The following is an 18,043-nucleotide window of genomic DNA, read 5'->3' as shown; positions in this document are numbered from 1 at the left end:
GTCTCACTTTCACATTTTTAAGGTCACAGTCCATAGCCAGTTCAATTAAGTCCCACAGTCAATCGTTTCATTGTTTAAAGCGATGCAACCTAGTAATATCAGATAAATATCGCTAAATACATGTTGGTACGAATATGTGACCCAACCGTTGAAACTCAAACGGACTGACACCGTTAGAAAGTCAGTGAAATGTAGTATTTGAAACTGTCTCTATTATTTCAGCGCGCGCTAACGGATAGGATTGGTCCCACAGTAAAGAATGCCTTATTTATCTAAATTTTTAAATGAAGCGGTACCACAGCGCCCAGTATAATCGCTGAGTTCCGGCAATCACGTCAAATTAAGAAGAATGTTATTTCTTGGAGTCCAATTGTCTCATTTATCATATTTATCAGGTCGCAGTCCAAAGTTAGTTCAATTAAGTCCCACAGTCAATCGTTTTACTGTTAAAGCGATGCAACCTAGTAATATCAGAAAAATATCGCTAAATACATGTTGGTAAGAATAGGTGACCCAACCGTTGTAACTCAAAACGGACTGACACCGTTAGAAAGTCAATGAAATGTAGTTGTTGAAGCTGTCTCTATTTCTCCAGCCCGCGATAATGGCTAGGATTGGTCTCCCAGTAAAAATAGACTTATTAATCTAAAACTTTAAATGGAGCGCTACCACAGCGCCCAGTGTAATCGGTGAGTTTCGGCAATCATGTCAAATTGAGAAGAATGTTATTTCTTGGAGTCCAATCTTTTTCTTTTATTACATTTATCAGGTCGCACTCCAAAGTTAGTTCAATTAAGTCCCACAGTCAATCGTTTCACTGTTAAAAGCAATGCAACCTATTAATATCAGATAAATATCGCTATATACATGTTGGTACGAATATGTGACCCAACTGTTAAAACTCAAACGGACTGACACCGTTAGAAAGTCAGTGAAATGTAGTATTTGAAACTGTCTCTATTATTTCATCGCGCGCTAACGGATAGGATTGGTCCCACACTAAAGAATGCCTGATTTATCTAAATTTTTAAATGAAGCGGTACCACAGCGCCCAGTATAATCGCTGAGTTCCGGCAATCACGTCAAATTAAAAAGAATGTTATTTCTTGGAGTCCAATTGTCTCATTTATCATATTTATCAGGTCGCAGTCTAAAGTTAGTTCTATTAAGTTCCACAGTCAATCGTTTTACTGTTAAAAGCGATGCAACCTAGTAATATCAGAAAAATATCGTTAAATACATGTTGGTACGAATAGGTGACCCAACCGTTGTAACTGAAACGGACTGACACCGTTAGAAAGTCAATGAAATGTAGTTCTTGAAACTGTCGCAATTTCTTCAGCGCCCGATAACGGATAGGATTGGTCCCACAGTAAAAATTGACTTATTTATCTAAATTTTTAAATGAAGCGCTACCACAGCGCCCAGTGTTATCGCTGAGTTTCGGAAATCATGTCAAATTAAGAAGAATATTATTTCTTGGAGTCCAATTTTCTCCCATTTAACACTTATAAGGTTACAGTCCAAAATCAGTTCAATTATGTGCCACAGGTAATCGTTTCACTGTTAAAAGCAATGCAACCTAGTAATATAAGAAAAATATTGCTAAATACATGTTGGTACAACTAGGTGACCTACCCATTGTAACTCAAACGGACTGACACCGTTAGAAAGCCAATGAAATGTAGTTCTTGAAACTGTCGCTATTTCTTCAGCGCACGATAACGGTTAGGATTGGTCCCACAGTAAAAAATGACTTATTAATCTAAATTTTTAAATGAAGCGCTACGACAGCGCCTAGTGTAATCGCTGAGTTTCGGCAGTCATGTCAAATTAAGAAGAATGTTATTTCTTGGAGTCCAATTGTCTCACTTTCACATTTTTAAGGTCACAGTCCATAGCCAGTTCAATTAAGTCCCACAGTCAATCGTTTCATTGTTTAAAGCGATGCAACCTAGTAATATCAGATAAATATCGCTAAATACATGTTGGTACGAATATGTGACCCAACCGTTGTAACTCAAACGGACTGACACCGCTACAAAGTCAATGAAAAGTAGTTTTTGAAACTATTGCTATTTCTTCAGCGCGCGATAACGGATAGGATTGGTCCTACAGTAAAAATTGTCTTATTTATCTAAATTTTTAAATGAAGCGCTACCACAGCGCCTAGTGTAATCGCTGAGTTTCGGCAGTCATGTCAAATTAAGAAGAATGTTATTTCTTGGAGTCCAATTGCGTCACTTTCACATTTTTAAGGTCACAGTCCATAATCAGTTCAATTAAGTCCCACAGTCAATCGTTTCATTGTTTAAAGCGATGCAACCTAGTAATATCAGATAAATATCGCTAAATACATGTTGGTACGAATATGTGACCCAACCGTTATAACTCAAACGGACTGACACCGTTAGAAAGTCTACGAAATGTAGTTTTTGAAACTGTCGCTATTTCTTCAGCCCCCGATAACGGATAGGATTGGTCCCACAGTAAAAATTGACTTATTTATCTAAATTTTTAAATGAAGCGCTATCACAGCGCCCAGTGTTATCGCTGAGTTTAGTTCAATTAAGTCACACAGTCAATCGTTTCACTGTTAAAAGCGATGCAATCTAGTAATATCAGATAAATATCGCTAAATACATATTGGTACGAATATGTGACCCAACTGTTGAAACTCAAACGGACTGACACCGTTAGAAAGTCAGTGAAATGTAGTATTTGAAACTGTCTGTATTACTGCAGCGTGCGATAACGGCTAGGATTGGTCCCACAGTAAAAAATAACTTTTTTATCTTAATTTTTAATTGAAGCGCTACCACAGCGCCTAGTGTAATCGCTGAGTTTCGGCAGTCATGTCAAATTAAGAAGAATGTTATTTCTTGGAGTCCAATTGTCTCACTTTCACATTTTTAAGGTCACAGTCCATAATCGGTTCAATTAAGTCCCACAGTCAATCGTTTCATTGTTTAAAGCGATGCAACCTAGTAATATGAGAAAAATATCTCTAAATACATGTTGGCACGAATAGGTGACCCAACTATTGTAACTCAAACGGACTGACACCGCTACAAAGTCAATGAAATGTAGTTTTTGAAACTATTGCTATTTCTTCAGCGCGCGATAACGGATAGGATTGGTCCTACAGTAAAAATTGACTTATTTATCTAAATTTTTAAATGAAGCGCTATCACAGCGCCCAGTGTTATCGCTGAGTTTCGGCAATCATGTCAAATTAAGAAGAATATTATTTCTTGGAGTCCAATTTTCTCCCCTTTAACACTTATAAGGTTACAGTCCAAAATTAGTTCAATTATGTGCCACAGGTAATCGTTTCACTGTTAAAAGCAATGCAACCTAGTAATATGAGAAAAATATTGCTAAATACATGTTGGTACAAATAGGTGACCTACCCGTTGTAACTCAAACGGACTGACACCGTTAGAAAGTCAATGAAATGTAGTTCTTGAAACTGTCGCTATTTCTTCAGCGCGCGATAACGGCTAGGATTGGTCCTACAGTAAAAAATTACTTATTAATCTAAATTTTTAAATGAAGCGCTACCACAGAGCCTAGTGTAATCGCTGAGTTTCGGTAGTCATGTCAAATTAAGAAGAATGTTATTTCTTGGAGTCCAATTGTCTCACTTTCACATTTTTAAGGTCACAGTCCATAGTCAGTTCAATTAAGTCCCACAGTCAATCGTTTCATTGTTTAAAGCGATGCAACCTAGTAATATCAGAAAATTATCGCTAAATACATGTTGGTACAAATAGGTGACATACCCGTTGTAACTCAAACGGACTGACACCGTTAGAAAGCCAATGAAATGTAGTTCTTGAAACTGTCGCCATTTCTTCAGCGCGCGATAACGGCTAGGATTGGTCCCACAGTAAAAAATGACTTATTAATCTAAATTTTTAAATAAAATGCTACCACAGCGGCCAGTGTAATCGCTGAGATCCGGCAATCGTGTCAAATTATGAAGAATGTTATTTCTTGGAGTCCAATTTTTTTCCTTTATCACATTTAACAGTTCACAGTCCAAAGTTAGTTCAACTAAGTCCCACAGTCAATCGTTTCACTGTTAAAAGCGATGCAACCTAGTAATATCAGATAAATATCACTAAATACATGTTGGTACGAATATGTGACCCAACTGTTGAAACTCAAACGGACTGACACCGTTAGAATGTCAGTGAAATGTAGTATTTGAAACTGTCTGTATTACTTCAGCGCGCGCTAACGGCTAGGATTGGTCCCACAGTAAAAAATAACTTTTTATCTTAATTTTTAATTGAAGCGCTGCCACAGCGCCCAGTGTAATCGCTCAGTTTCGGCAATCATGTCAAATTAAGAAGAATGTTATTTCTTGGAGTCCAATTGTCTCATTTATCATATTTATCAGGTCGCAGTCCAAAGTTAGTTCAATTAAGTCCCACAGTCAATCGTTTCACTGTTAAAAGCGATGCAACCTAGTAATATCAGATAAATATCGCTAAATACATGTTGGTACGTATATATGACCCAACTGTTGAAACTCAAACGGACTGACACCGTTAGAAAGTCAGTGAAATGTAGTATTTGAAACTGTCTGTTTTACTTCAGCGCTCGCTAACGGCTAGGATTGGTCCCACAGTAAGGAATGACTCATTAATCTACATTTTTAAAAGAAGCGCTACCACAGCGCCCAGTGTAATCGCTGAGTTCCGGCAATCATGTCAAATTAAGAAGAATGTTATTTCTTGAAGTCCAATTTTCTCATTTATCACATTTATCAGGTCACAGTCTAAAGTTAGTTCAATTAAGTCCCACAGTCAATCGTTTCACTGGTAAAAGCGATGCAACCTAGTAATATCAGATAAATATCGCTAAATACATGTTGGTACGAATAGGTGACCTACCCGTTGTAACTCAAACGGACTGACACCGTTAGAAAGCCAATGAAATGTAGTTCTTGAAACTGTCGCTATTTCTTCAGCGCGCGATAACGGCTAGGATTGGTCCCACAGTAAAAAATGACTTATTAATCTAAATTTTTAATTGAAGCGCTGCCACAGCGCCCAGTGTAATCGCTGAGTTTCGGCGATCATGTCAAATTAAGAAGAATGTTATTTCTTGGAGTCCAATTGTCTCCCCTTTAAAATTTTAAGGTCACAGTCCAAAATCAGTTCAATTATGTGCCACAGTCAATCGTTTCACTGTTAAAAGAAATGCAACCTAGTAATATGAGAAAAATATCGCTAAATACATGTTGGCACGAATAGGTGACCCAACCGTTGTAACTCAAACGGACTGACACTTTTAGAAAGTCAATGAAATGTAGTTTTTGAAACTGTCGCTATTTCTTCAGCGTGCGATAACGGCTAGGATTGGTCCCACAGTAAAAAATAACTTTTTTATCTTAATTTTTAATTGAAGCGCTACCACAGCGCCTAGTGTAATCGCTGAGTTCCGGCAGTCATGTCAAATTAAGAAGAATGTTATTTCTTGCAGTCCAATTGTCTCATTTATCATATTTATCAGTTCACAGTCCAAAGTTAGTTCAATTAATTCCCACAGTCAATCGTTTCACTGTTAAAAGCGATGCAACCTAGTAATATCAGATAAATATCGCTAAATGCATGTTGGTACGAATATGTGACCCAACCGTTGAAACTCAAACGGACTGACACCGCCACAAAGTCAATGAAATGTAGGTTTTGAAATAATCGCTATTTCTTCAGCGCGCAATAACGGATAGGATTGGTCCCACAGTAAAGAATGACTTATTTATCTAAATTTTTAAATGAAGCGCTACCACAGCTCCCAGTATAATCGCTGAGTTTCAGCAACGACGTCAAATTAAGAAGAATGTTATTTCTTGGAGTCCAATTGTCTCATTTATCATATTTATCAGGTTGCAGTCCAAAGTTAGTTCAATTAAGTCCCACAGTCAATTGTTTCATTGTTAAAAGCGATGCAACCTAGTAATATCAGAAAAATATCGCTAAATACATGTTGGTAGGAATAGGTGACCCAACCGTTGTAACTCAAACGGACTGACACCGTTAGAAAGTCAATGAAATGTAGTTTTTCAAACTGTCGCTATTTCTTTAGCGCGCGATAACGGCTAGGATTGGTCCCACAGTGAAAAATGAACTATTAATCTAAATTTTTAAATGAAGCGCTACCACAGCGCACAGTGTAATCGCTGAGTTCCGGCAATCATGTCAAATTAAGAAAAATGTTACTTCTTGGTGTCCAATTTTATTCATTTATCACATTTATCAGGTCACTGTCCAAAGTTAGTTCAATTAGGTCCCACAGTCAATCGTTACACTGCTAAACGCGATGCAACCTAGTAATATAAGAAAAATATCGCTAAGTACATGTTGGTACGAATAGATGACCTAACCGTTGTAACTCAAACGGACTGACACCGTTATAAAGTCAATGAAATGTAGTTTTTGAAACTGTCGCTATTTCTTCAGCGTGCGGTAATGGCTAGGATTGGTTCCACAGTAAAAAATGAATTATTAATCTAAATTTCTAAAAGAAAAGCTACCTCAGCGCCCAGTGTAATCGCTGAGTTCCGGCAATCGTGTCAAATTAAGAAGAATGTTATTTCTTGGCGTCCAATTTTTTTCATTTATCACATTTATCCTTTCACAGTCCAAAGTTAGTTCAATTAAGTCCCACAGTCAATCGTTTCACTGTTAAAAGCGATGCAACCTAGTAATATCAGATAAATATCGCTAAATACATGTTGGTACGAATATGTGACCCAACTGTTGAAACTCAAACGGACTGACAGCGTTAGAAAGTCAGTGAAATGTAGTTTTTGAAACTGTCTGTGTTACTTCAGCGCGCGCTAACGGCTAGGATTGGTCCCACAGTAAAAAATAACTTTTGCATCTTAATTTTTAATTGAAGCGCTACCACAGCGCCCAGTGTGATCGCTGAGTTCCGGGAATCATGTCAAATTAAGAAGAATGTTAATTCTTGGAGTCCAATTTCTTTCATTTATCACATTTATCAGTTCACAGTCCAAAGTTAGTTCAATTAAGTCCCACAGTCAGTCGTTTCACTGTTAAAAGCGATGCAACCTAGTATTATCAGATAAATATCGCTAAATACATGTTGGTACGAATATGTGACCCAACTGTTGAAGCTCAAACGGACTGACACCGTTAGAAAGTCAGTGAAATGTAGTATTTGAAACTGTCGGTATTACTTCAGCGCGCGCTAACGGCTAGGATTGGTCCCACAGTAAGAAATGACTTATTATTCTAAGTTTTTAAAAGAAGCGCTACCACACCGCCCAGTGTAATCGCTGAGTTCCGGCAATCATGTCAAATTGAGAAGAATGTTATTTCTTGGAGTCCAATTGTCTCACTTTCACATTTTTAAGGTCACAGTCCAAAATCAGTTTAATTAAGTCCTACAGTCAATCGTTTCATTGTTAAAAGCGATGCAACTTAGTAATATCAGAAAAATATCGCTAAATACATGTTGGTACGAATAGGTGACCCAACCGTTGTAACTCAAACGGACTGACACTTTTAGAAAGTCAATGAAATGCAGTTTTTGAAACTGTCGCTATTTCTTCAGCGTGCGATAACGGCTAGGATTGGTCCCACAGTAAAAAATAACTTTTTTATCTTAATTTTTAATTGAAGCGCTACCACAGCGCCTAGTGTAATCGCTGAGTTCCGGCAGTCATGTCAAATTAAGAAGAATGTTATTTCTTGGCGTCCAATTTTTTTCATTTATCACATTTATCCTTTCACAGTCCAAAGTTAGTTCAATTAAGTCCCACAGTCAATCGTTTCACTGTTAAAAGCGATGCAACCTAGTAATATCAGATAAATATCGCTAAATACATGTTGGTACGAATATGTGACCCAACTGTTGAAACTCAAACGGACTGACAGCGTTAGAAAGTCAGTGAAATGTAGTTTTTGAAACTGTCTGTGTTACTTCAGCGCGCGCTAACGGCTAGGATTGGTCCCACAGTAAAAAATAACTTTTTCATCTTGATTTTTAATTGAAGCGCTACCACAGCGCCCAGTGTAATCGCTGAGTTCCGGGAATCATGTCAAATTAAGAAGAATGTTATTTCTTGGAGTCCAATTTCTTTCATTTATCACATTTATCAGTTCACAGTCCAAAGTTAGTTCAATTAAGTCCCACAGTCAGTCGTTTCACTGTTAAAAGCGATGCAACCTAGTAATATCAGATAAATATCGCTAAATACATGTTGGTACGAATATGTGACCCAACTGTTGAAGCTCAAACGGACTGACACCGTTAGAAAGTCAGTGAAATGTAGTATTTGAAACTGTCGGTATTACTTCAGCGCGCGCTAACGGCTAGGATTGGTCCCACAGTAAGAAATGACTTACTATTCTAAATTTTTAAAAGAAGCGCTACCACACCGCCCAGTGTAATCGCTGAGTTCCGGCAATCATGTCAAATTGAGAAGAATTTTATTTCTTGGAGTCCAATTGTCTCACTTTCACATTTTTAAGGTCACAGTCCAAAATCAGTTTAATTAAGTCCTACAGTCAATCGTTTCATTGTTAAAAGCGATGCAACTTAGTAATATCAGAAAAATATCGCTAAATACATGTTGGTACGAATAGGTGATCCAACCGTTGTAACTTAAACGGACTGACACTTTTAGAAAGTCAATGAAATGTAGTTTTTGAAACTGTCGCTATTTCTTCAGCGTGCGATAACGGCTAGGATTGGTCCCACAGTAAAAAATAACTTTTTTATCTTAATTTTTAATTGAAGCGCTACCACAGCGCCTAGTGTAATCGCTGAGTTCCGGCAGTCATGTCAAATTAAGAAGAATGTTATTTCTTGGAGTCCAATTGTCTCATTTATCATATTTATCAGTTCACAGTCCAAAGTTAGTTCAATTAATTCCCACAGTCAATCGTTTCACTGTTAAAAGCGATGCAACCTAGTAATATCAGATAAATATCGCTAAATGCATGTTGGTACGAATATGTGACCCAACCGTTGAAACTCAAACGGACTGACACCGCCACAAAGTCAATGAAATGTAGGTTTTGAAACAATCGCTATTTCTTCAGCGCGCAATAACAGATAGGATTGGTCCCACAGTAAAGAATGACTTATTTATCTAAATTTAAATGAAGCGCTACCACAGCGCCCAGTATAATCGCTGAGTTCCAGCAACCACGTCAAATTAAGAAGAATGTTATTTCTTGGCGTCCAATTTTTTTCATTTATCACATTTATCCTTTCACAGTCCAAAGTTAGTTCAATTAAGTCCCACAGTCAATCGTTTCACTGTTAAAAGCGATGCAACCTAGTAATATCAGATAAATATCGCTAAATACATGTTGGTACGAATATGTGACCCAACTGTTGAAACTCAAACGGACTGACAGCGTTAGAAAGTCAGTGAAATGTAGTTTTTGAAACTGTCTGTGTTACTTCAGCGCGCGCTAACGGCTAGGATTGGTCCCACAGTAAAAAATAACTTTTTCATCTTAATTTTTAATTGAAGCGCTACCACAGCGCCCAGTGTAATCGCTGAGTTCCGGGAATCATGTCAAATTAAGAAGAATGTTATTTCTTGGAGTCCAATTTCTTTCATTTATCACATTTATCAGTTCACAGTCCAAAGTTAGTTCAATTAAGTCCCACAGTCAGTCGTTTCACTGTTAAAAGCGATGCAACCTAGTAATATCAGATAAATATCGCTAAATACATGTTGGTACGAATATGTGACCCAACTGTTGAAGCTCAAACGGACTGACACCGTTAGAAAGTCAGTGAAATGTAGTATTTGAAACTGTCGGTATTACTTCAGCGCGCGCTAACGGCTAGGATTGGTCCCACAGTAAGAAGTGACTTACTATTCTAAATTTTTAAAAGAAGCGCTACCACACCGCCCAGTGTAATCGCTGAGTTCCGGCAATCATGTCAAATTGAGAAGAATTTTATTTCTTGGAGTCCAATTGTCTCACTTTCACATTTTTAAGGTCACAGTCCAAAATCAGTTTAATTAAGTCCTACAGTCAATCGTTTCATTGTTAAAAGCGATGCAACTTAGTAATATCAGAAAAATATCGCTAAATACATGTTGGTACGAATAGGTGATCCAACCGTTGTAACTCAAACGGACTGACACTTTTAGAAAGTCAATGAAATGTAGTTTTTGAAACTGTCGCTATTTCTTCAGCGTGCGATAACGGCTAGGATTGGTCCCACAGTAAAAAATAACTTTTTTATCTTAATTTTTAATTGAAGCGCTACCACAGCGCCTAGTGTAATCGCTGAGTTCCGGCAGTCATGTCAAATTAAGAAGAATGTTATTTCTTGGAGTCCAATTGTCTCATTTATCATATTTATCAGTTCACAGTCCAAAGTTAGTTCAATTAATTCCCACAGTCAATCGTTTCACTGTTAAAAGCGATGCAACCTAGTAATATCAGATAAATATCGCTAAATGCATGTTGGTACGAATATGTGACCCAACCGTTGAAACTCAAACGGACTGACACCGCCACAAAGTCAATGAAATGTAGGTTTTGAAACAATCGCTATTTCTTCAGCGCGCAATAACAGATAGGATTGGTCCCACAGTAAAGAATGACTTATTTATCTAAATTTAAATAAAGCGCTACCACAGCGCCCAGTATAATCGCTGAGTTCCAGCAACCACGTCAAATTAAGAAGAATGTTATTTCTTGGAGTCCAGTTGTCTCATTTATCATATTTATCAGGTTGCAGTCCAAAGTTAGTTCAATTAAGTCCCACAGTCAATTGTTTCATTGTTAAAAGCGATGCAACCTAGTAATATCAGAAAAATATCGCTAAATACATGTTGGTAGGAATAGGTGACCCAACCGTAGTAACTCAAACGGACTGACACCGTTAGAAAGTCAATGAAATGTAGTTTTTGAAACTGTCGCTATTTCTTTAGCGCGCGATAACGGCTAGGATTGGTCCCACAGTAAAAAATGAACTATTAATCTAAATTTTTAAATGAAGCGCTACCACAGCGCACAGTGTAATCGCTGAGTTCCGGGAATCATGTCAAATTAAGAAGAATGTTATTTCTTGGAGTCCAGTTGTCTCATTTATCATATTTATCAGGTTGCAGTCCAAAGTTAGTTCAATTAAGTCCCACAGTCAATTGTTTCATTGTTAAAAGCGATGCAACCTAGTAATATCAGAAAAATATCGCTAAATACATGTTGGTAGGAATAGGTGACCCAACTGTTGAAGCTCAAACGGACTGACACCGTTAGAAAGTCAGTGAAATGTAGTATTTGAAACTGTCGGTATTACTTCAGCGCGCGCTAACGGCTAGGATTGGTCCCACAGTAAGAAATGACTTACTATTCTAAATTTTTAAAAGAAGCGCTACCACACCGCCCAGTGTAATCGCTGAGTTCCGGCAATCATGTCAAATTGAGAAGAATGTTATTTCTTGGAGTCCAATTGTCTCACTTTCACATTTTTAAGGTCACAGTCCAAAATCAGTTTAATTAAGTCCTACAGTCAATCGTTTCATTGTTAAAAGCGATGCAACTTAGTAATATCAGAAAAATATCGCTAAATACATGTTGGTACGAATAGGTGATCCAACCGTTGTAACTCAAACGGACTGACACTTTTAGAAAGTCAATGAAATGTAGTTTTTGAAACTGTCGCTATTTCTTCAGCGTGCGATAACGGCTAGGATTGGTCCCACAGTAAAAAATAACTTTTTTATCTTAATTTTTAATTGAAGCGCTACCACAGCGCCTAGTGTAATCGCTGAGTTCCGGCAGTCATGTCAAATTAAGAAGAATGTTATTTCTTGGAGTCCAATTGTCTCATTTATCATATTTATCAGTTCACAGTCCAAAGTTAGTTCAATTAATTCCCACAGTCAATCGTTTCACTGTTAAAAGCGATGCAACCTAGTAATATCAGATAAATATCGCTAAATGCATGTTGGTACGAATATGTGACCCAACCGTTGAAACTCAAACGGACTGACACCGCCACAAAGTCAATGAAATGTAGGTTTTGAAACAATCGCTATTTCTTCAGCGCGCAATAACAGATAGGATTGGTCCCACAGTAAAGAATGACTTATTTATCTAAATTTAAATGAAGCGCTACCACAGCGCCCAGTATAATCGCTGAGTTCCAGCAACCACGTCAAATTAAGAAGAATGTTATTTCTTGGAGTCCAGTTGTCTCATTTATCATATTTATCAGGTTGCAGTCCAAAGTTAGTTCAATTAAGTCCCACAGTCAATTGTTTCATTGTTAAAAGCGATGCAACCTAGTAATATCAGAAAAATATCGCTAAATACATGTTGGTAGGAATAGGTGACCCAACCGTAGTAACTCAAACGGACTGACACCGTTAGAAAGTCAATGAAATGTAGTTTTTGAAACTGTCGCTATTTCTTTAGCGCGCGATAACGGCTAGGATTGGTCCCACAGTAAAAAATGAACTATTAATCTAAATTTTTAAATGAAGCGCTACCACAGCGCACAGTGTAATCGCTGAGTTCCGGCAATCATGTCAAATTAAGAAGAATGTTACTTCTTGGAGAACCAATTTTATTCATTTATCACATTTATCAGGTCACTGTCCAAAGTTAGTTCAATTAAGTCCCACAGTCAATCGTTTCACTGCTAAACGCGATGCAACCTAGTAATATGAGAAAAATATCGCTAAATACATGTTGGCACGAATAGGTGACCCAACCGTTGTAACTCAAACGGACTGACACCGCTAGAAAGTCAATGAAATGTAGTTTTTGAAACAATCGCTATTTCTTCAGCGCGCAATAACGGATAGGATTGGTCCCACAGTAAAGAATGACTTATTTATCTAAATTTTTAAATGAAGCGCTACCACAGCTCCCAGTATAATCGCTGAGTTCCAGCAACCACGTCAAATTAAGAAGAATGTTATTTCTTGGAGTCCAATTGTCTCATTTATCATATTTATCAGGTTGCAGTCCAAAGTTAGTTCAATTAAGTCCCACAGTCAATCGTTTCACTGCTAAACGCGATGCAACCTAGTAATATGAGAAAAATATCGCTAAATACATGTTGGCACGAATAGGTGACCCAACCGTTGTAACTCAAACGGACTGACACCGCTAGAAAGTCAATGAAATGTAGTTTTTGAAACAATCGCTATTTCTTCAGCGCGCAATAACGGATAGGATTGGTCCCACAGTAAAGAATGACTTATTTATCTAAATTTTTAAATGAAGCGCTACCACAGCTCCCAGTATAATCGCTGAGTTCCAGCAACCACGTCAAATTAAGAAGAATGTTATTTCTTGGAGTCCAATTGTCTCATTTATCATATTTATCAGGTTGCAGTCCAAAGTTAGTTCAATTAAGTCCCACAGTCAATTGTTTCATTGTTAAAAGCGATGCAACCTAGTAATATCAGAAAAATATCGCTAAATACATGTTGGTAGGAATAGGTGACCCAACCGTTGTAACTCAAACGGACTGACACCGTTAGAAAGTCAATGAAATGTAGTTTTTCAAACTGTCGCTATTTCTTTAGCGCGCGATACTGGCTAGGATTGGTCCCACAGTGAAAAATGAACTATTAATCTAAATTTTTAAATGAAGCGCTACCACAGCGCACAGTGTAATCGCTGAGTTCCGGCAATCATGTCAAATTAAGAAGAATGTTACTGCTTGGTGTCCATTTTATTCATTTATCACATTTATCAGGTCACTGTCCAAAGTTAGTTCAATTAGGTCCCACAGTCAATCGTTTCACTGCTAAAGGCGATGCAACCTAGTAATATGAGAAAAATATCGCTAAATACATGTTGGTACGAATAGATGACCTAACCGTTGTAACTCAAACGGACTGACACCGTTATAAATTTAATGAAATGTAGTTTTTGAAACTGTCGCTATTTCTTCAGCGTGCGGTAATGGCTAGGATTGGTTCCACAGTAAAAAATGAATTATTAATCTAAATTTCTAAAAGAAAAGCTACCTCAGCGCCCAGTGTAATCGCTGAGTTCCGGCAATCGTGTCAAATTAAGAAGAATGTTATTTCTTGGCGTCCAATTTTTTTCATTTGTCACATTTATCCTTTTACAGTCCAAAGTTAGTTCAAGTAAGTCCCACAGTCAATCGTTTCACTGTTAAAAGCGATGCAACCTAGTAATATCAGATAAATATCGCTAAATACATGTTGGTACGAATAGGTGACCCAACCGTTGTAACTCAAACGGACTGACACTTTTAGAAAGTCAATGAAATGTAGTTTTTGAAACTGTCGCTATTTCTTCAGCGTGCGATAACGGCTAGGATTGGTCCCACAGTAAAAAATAACTTTTTTATCTTAATTTTTAATTGAAGCGCTACCACAGCGCCTAGTGTAATCGCTGAGTTCCGGCAATCATGTCAAATTAAGAAGAATGTTACTGCTTGGTGTCCATTTTATTCATTTATCACATTTATCAGGTCACTGTCCAAAGTTAGTTCAATTAGGTCCCACAGTCAATCGTTTCACTGCTAAAGGCGATGCAACCTAGTAATATGAGAAAAATATCGCTAAATACATGTTGGTACGAATAGATGACCTAACCGTTGTAACTCAAACGGACTGACACCGTTATAAATTTAATGAAATGTAGTTTTTGAAACTGTCGCTATTTCTTCAGCGTGCGGTAATGGCTAGGATTGGTCCCACAGTAAAAAATGAATTATTAATCTAAATTTCTAAAAGAAAAGCTACCTCAGCGCCCAGTGTAATCGCTGAGTTCCGGCAATCGTGTCAAATTAAGAAGAATGTTATTTCTTGGCGTCCAATTTTTTTCATTTGTCACATTTATCCTTTCACAGTCCAAAGTTAGTTCAAGTAAGTCCCACAGTCAATCGTTTCACTGTTAAAAGCGATGCAACCTAGTAATATCAGATAAATATCGCTAAATACATGTTGGTACGAATAGGTGACCCAACCGTTGTAACTCAAACGGACTGACACTTTTAGAAAGTCAATGAAATGTAGTTTTTGAAACTGTCGCTATTTCTTCAGCGTGCGATAACGGCTAGGATTGGTCCCACAGTAAAAAATAACTTTTTTATCTTAATTTTTAATTGAAGCGCTACCACAGCGCCTAGTGTAATCGCTGAGTTCCGGCAGTCATGTCAAATTAAGAAGAATGTTATTTCTTGGAGTCCAATTGTCTCATTTATCATATTTATCAGTTCACAGTCCAAAGTTAGTTCAATTAATTCCCACAGTCAATCGTTTCACTGTTAAAAGCGATGCAACCTAGTAATATCAGATAAATATCGCTAAATGCATGTTGGTACGAATATGTGACCCAACCGTTGAAACTCAAACGGACTGACACCGCCACAAAGGCAATGAAATGTAGGTTTTGAAACAATCGCTATTTCTTCAGCGCGCAATAACGGATAGGATTGGTCCCACAGTAAAGAATGACTTATTTATCTAAATTTAAATGAAGCGCTACCACAGCGCCCAGTATAATCGCTGAGTTCCAGCAACCACGTCAAATTAAGAAGAATGTTATTTCTTGGAGTCCAATTGTCTCATTTATCATATTTATCAGGTTGCAGTCCAAAGTTAGTTCAATTAAGTCCCACAGTCAATTGTTTCATTGTTAAAAGCGATGCAACCTAGTAATATCAGAAAAATATCGCTAAATACATGTTGGTAGGAATAGGTGACCCAACCGTTGTAACTCAAACGGACTGACACCGTTAGAAAGTCAATGAAATGTAGTTTTTCAAACTGTCGCTATTTCTTTAGCGCGCGATAACGGCTAGGATTGGTCCCACAGTGAAAAATGAACTATTAATCTAAATTTTTAAATGAAGCGCTACCACAGCGCACAGTGTAATCGCTGAGTTCCGGCAATCATGTCAAATTAAGAAGAATGTTACTTCTTGGTGTCCAATTTTATTCATTTATCACATTTATCAGGTCACTGTCCAAAGTTAGTTCAATTAGGTCCCACAGTCAATCGTTTCACTGCTAAACGCGATGCAACCTAGTAATATGAGAAAAATATCGCTAAGTACATGTTGGTACGAATAGATGACCTAACCGTTGTAACTCAAACGGACTGACACCGTTATAAAGTCAATGAAATGTAGTTTTTGAAACTGTCGCTATTTCTTCAGCGTGCGGTAATGGCTAGGATTGGTTCCACAGTGAAAAATGAATTAATAATGTAAATTTCTAAAAGAAAAGCTACCTCAGCGCCCAGTGTAATCGCTGAGTTCCGGCAATCGTGTCAAATTAAGAAGAATGTTATTTCTTGGCGTCCAATTTTTTTCATTTATCACATTTATCCTTTCACAGTCCAAAGTTAGTTCAATTAAGTCCCACAGTCAATCGTTTCACTGTTAAAAGCGATGCAACCTAGTAATATCAGATAAATATCGCTAAATACATGTTGGTACGAATATGTGACCCAACTGTTGAAACTCAAACGGACTGACAGCGTTAGAAAGTCAGTGAAATGTAGTTTTTTAAACTGTCTGTGTTACTTCAGCGCGTGCTAACGGCTAGGATTGGTCCCACAGTAAAAAATAACTTTTTCATCTTAATTTTTAATTGAAGCGCTACCACAGCGCCCAGTGTAATCGCTGAGTTCCGGGAATCATGTCAAATTAAGAAGAATGTTATTTCTTGGAGTCCAATTTCTTTCATTTATCACATTTATCAGTTCACAGTCCAAAGTTAGTTCAATTAAGTCCCACAGTCAGTCGTTTCACTGTTAAAAGCGATGCAACCTAGTAATATCAGATAAATATCGCTAAATACATGTTGGTACGAATATGTGACCCAACTGTTGAAGCTCAAACGGACTGACACCGTTAGAAAGTCAGTGAAATGTAGTATTTGAAACTGTCGGTATTACTTCAGCGCGCGCTAACGGCTAGGATTGGTCCCATAGTAAGAAATGACTTATTATTCTAAATTTTTAAAAGAAGCGCTACCACACCGCCCAGTGTAATCGCTGAGTTCCGGCAATCATGTCAAATTGAGAAGAATGTTATTTCTTGGAGTCCAATTGTCTCACTTTCACATTTTTAAGGTCACAGTCCAAAATCAGTTTAATTAAGTCCTACAGTCAATCGTTTCATTGTTAAAAGCGATGCAACTTAGTAATATCAGAAAAATATCGCTAAGTACATGTTGGTACGAATAGGTGACCCAACCGTTGTAACTCAAACGGACTGACACTTTTAGAAAGTCAATGAAATGTAGTTTTTAAAACTGTCGCTATTTCTTCAGCGTGCGATAACGGCTAGGATTGGTCCCACAGTAAAAAATAACTTTTTTATCTTAATTTTTAATTGAAGCGCTACCACAGCGCCTAGTGTAACCGCTGAGTTCCGGCAGTCATGTCAAATTAAGAAGAATGTTATTTCTTGGCGTCCAATTTTTTTCATTTATCACATTTATCCTTTCACAGTCCAAAGTTAGTTCAATTAAGTCCCACAGTCAATCGTTTCACTGTTAAAAGCGATGCAACCTAGTAATATCAGATAAATATCGCTAAATACATGTTGGTACGAATATGTGACCCAACTGTTGAAACTCAAACGGACTGACAGCGTTAGAAAGTCAGTGAAATGTAGTTTTTGAAACTGTCTGTGTTACTTCAGCGCGCGCTAACGGCTAGGATTGGTCCCACAGTAAAAAATAACTTTTTTATCTTAATTTTTAATTGAAGCGCTACCACAGCGCCTAGTGTAATCGCTGAGTTCCGGCAATCATGTCAAATTAAGAAGAATGTTACTGCTTGGTGTCCATTTTATTCATTTATCACATTTATCAGGTCACTGTCCAAAGTTAGTTCAATTAGGTCCCACAGTCAATCGTTTCACTGCTAAAGGCGATGCAACCTAGTAATATGAGAAAAATATCGCTAAATACATGTTGGTACGAATAGATGACCTAACCGTTGTAACTCAAACGGACTGACACCGTTATAAATTTAATGAAATGTAGTTTTTGAAACTGTCGCTATTTCTTCAGCGTGCG

Source organism: Hydractinia symbiolongicarpus, chromosome 7 (assembly GCF_029227915.1).
Source record: "Hydractinia symbiolongicarpus strain clone_291-10 chromosome 7, HSymV2.1, whole genome shotgun sequence".
NCBI lineage: Eukaryota > Metazoa > Cnidaria > Hydrozoa > Anthoathecata > Hydractiniidae > Hydractinia > Hydractinia symbiolongicarpus.
This window is presented reverse-complemented; position numbering follows the sequence as displayed.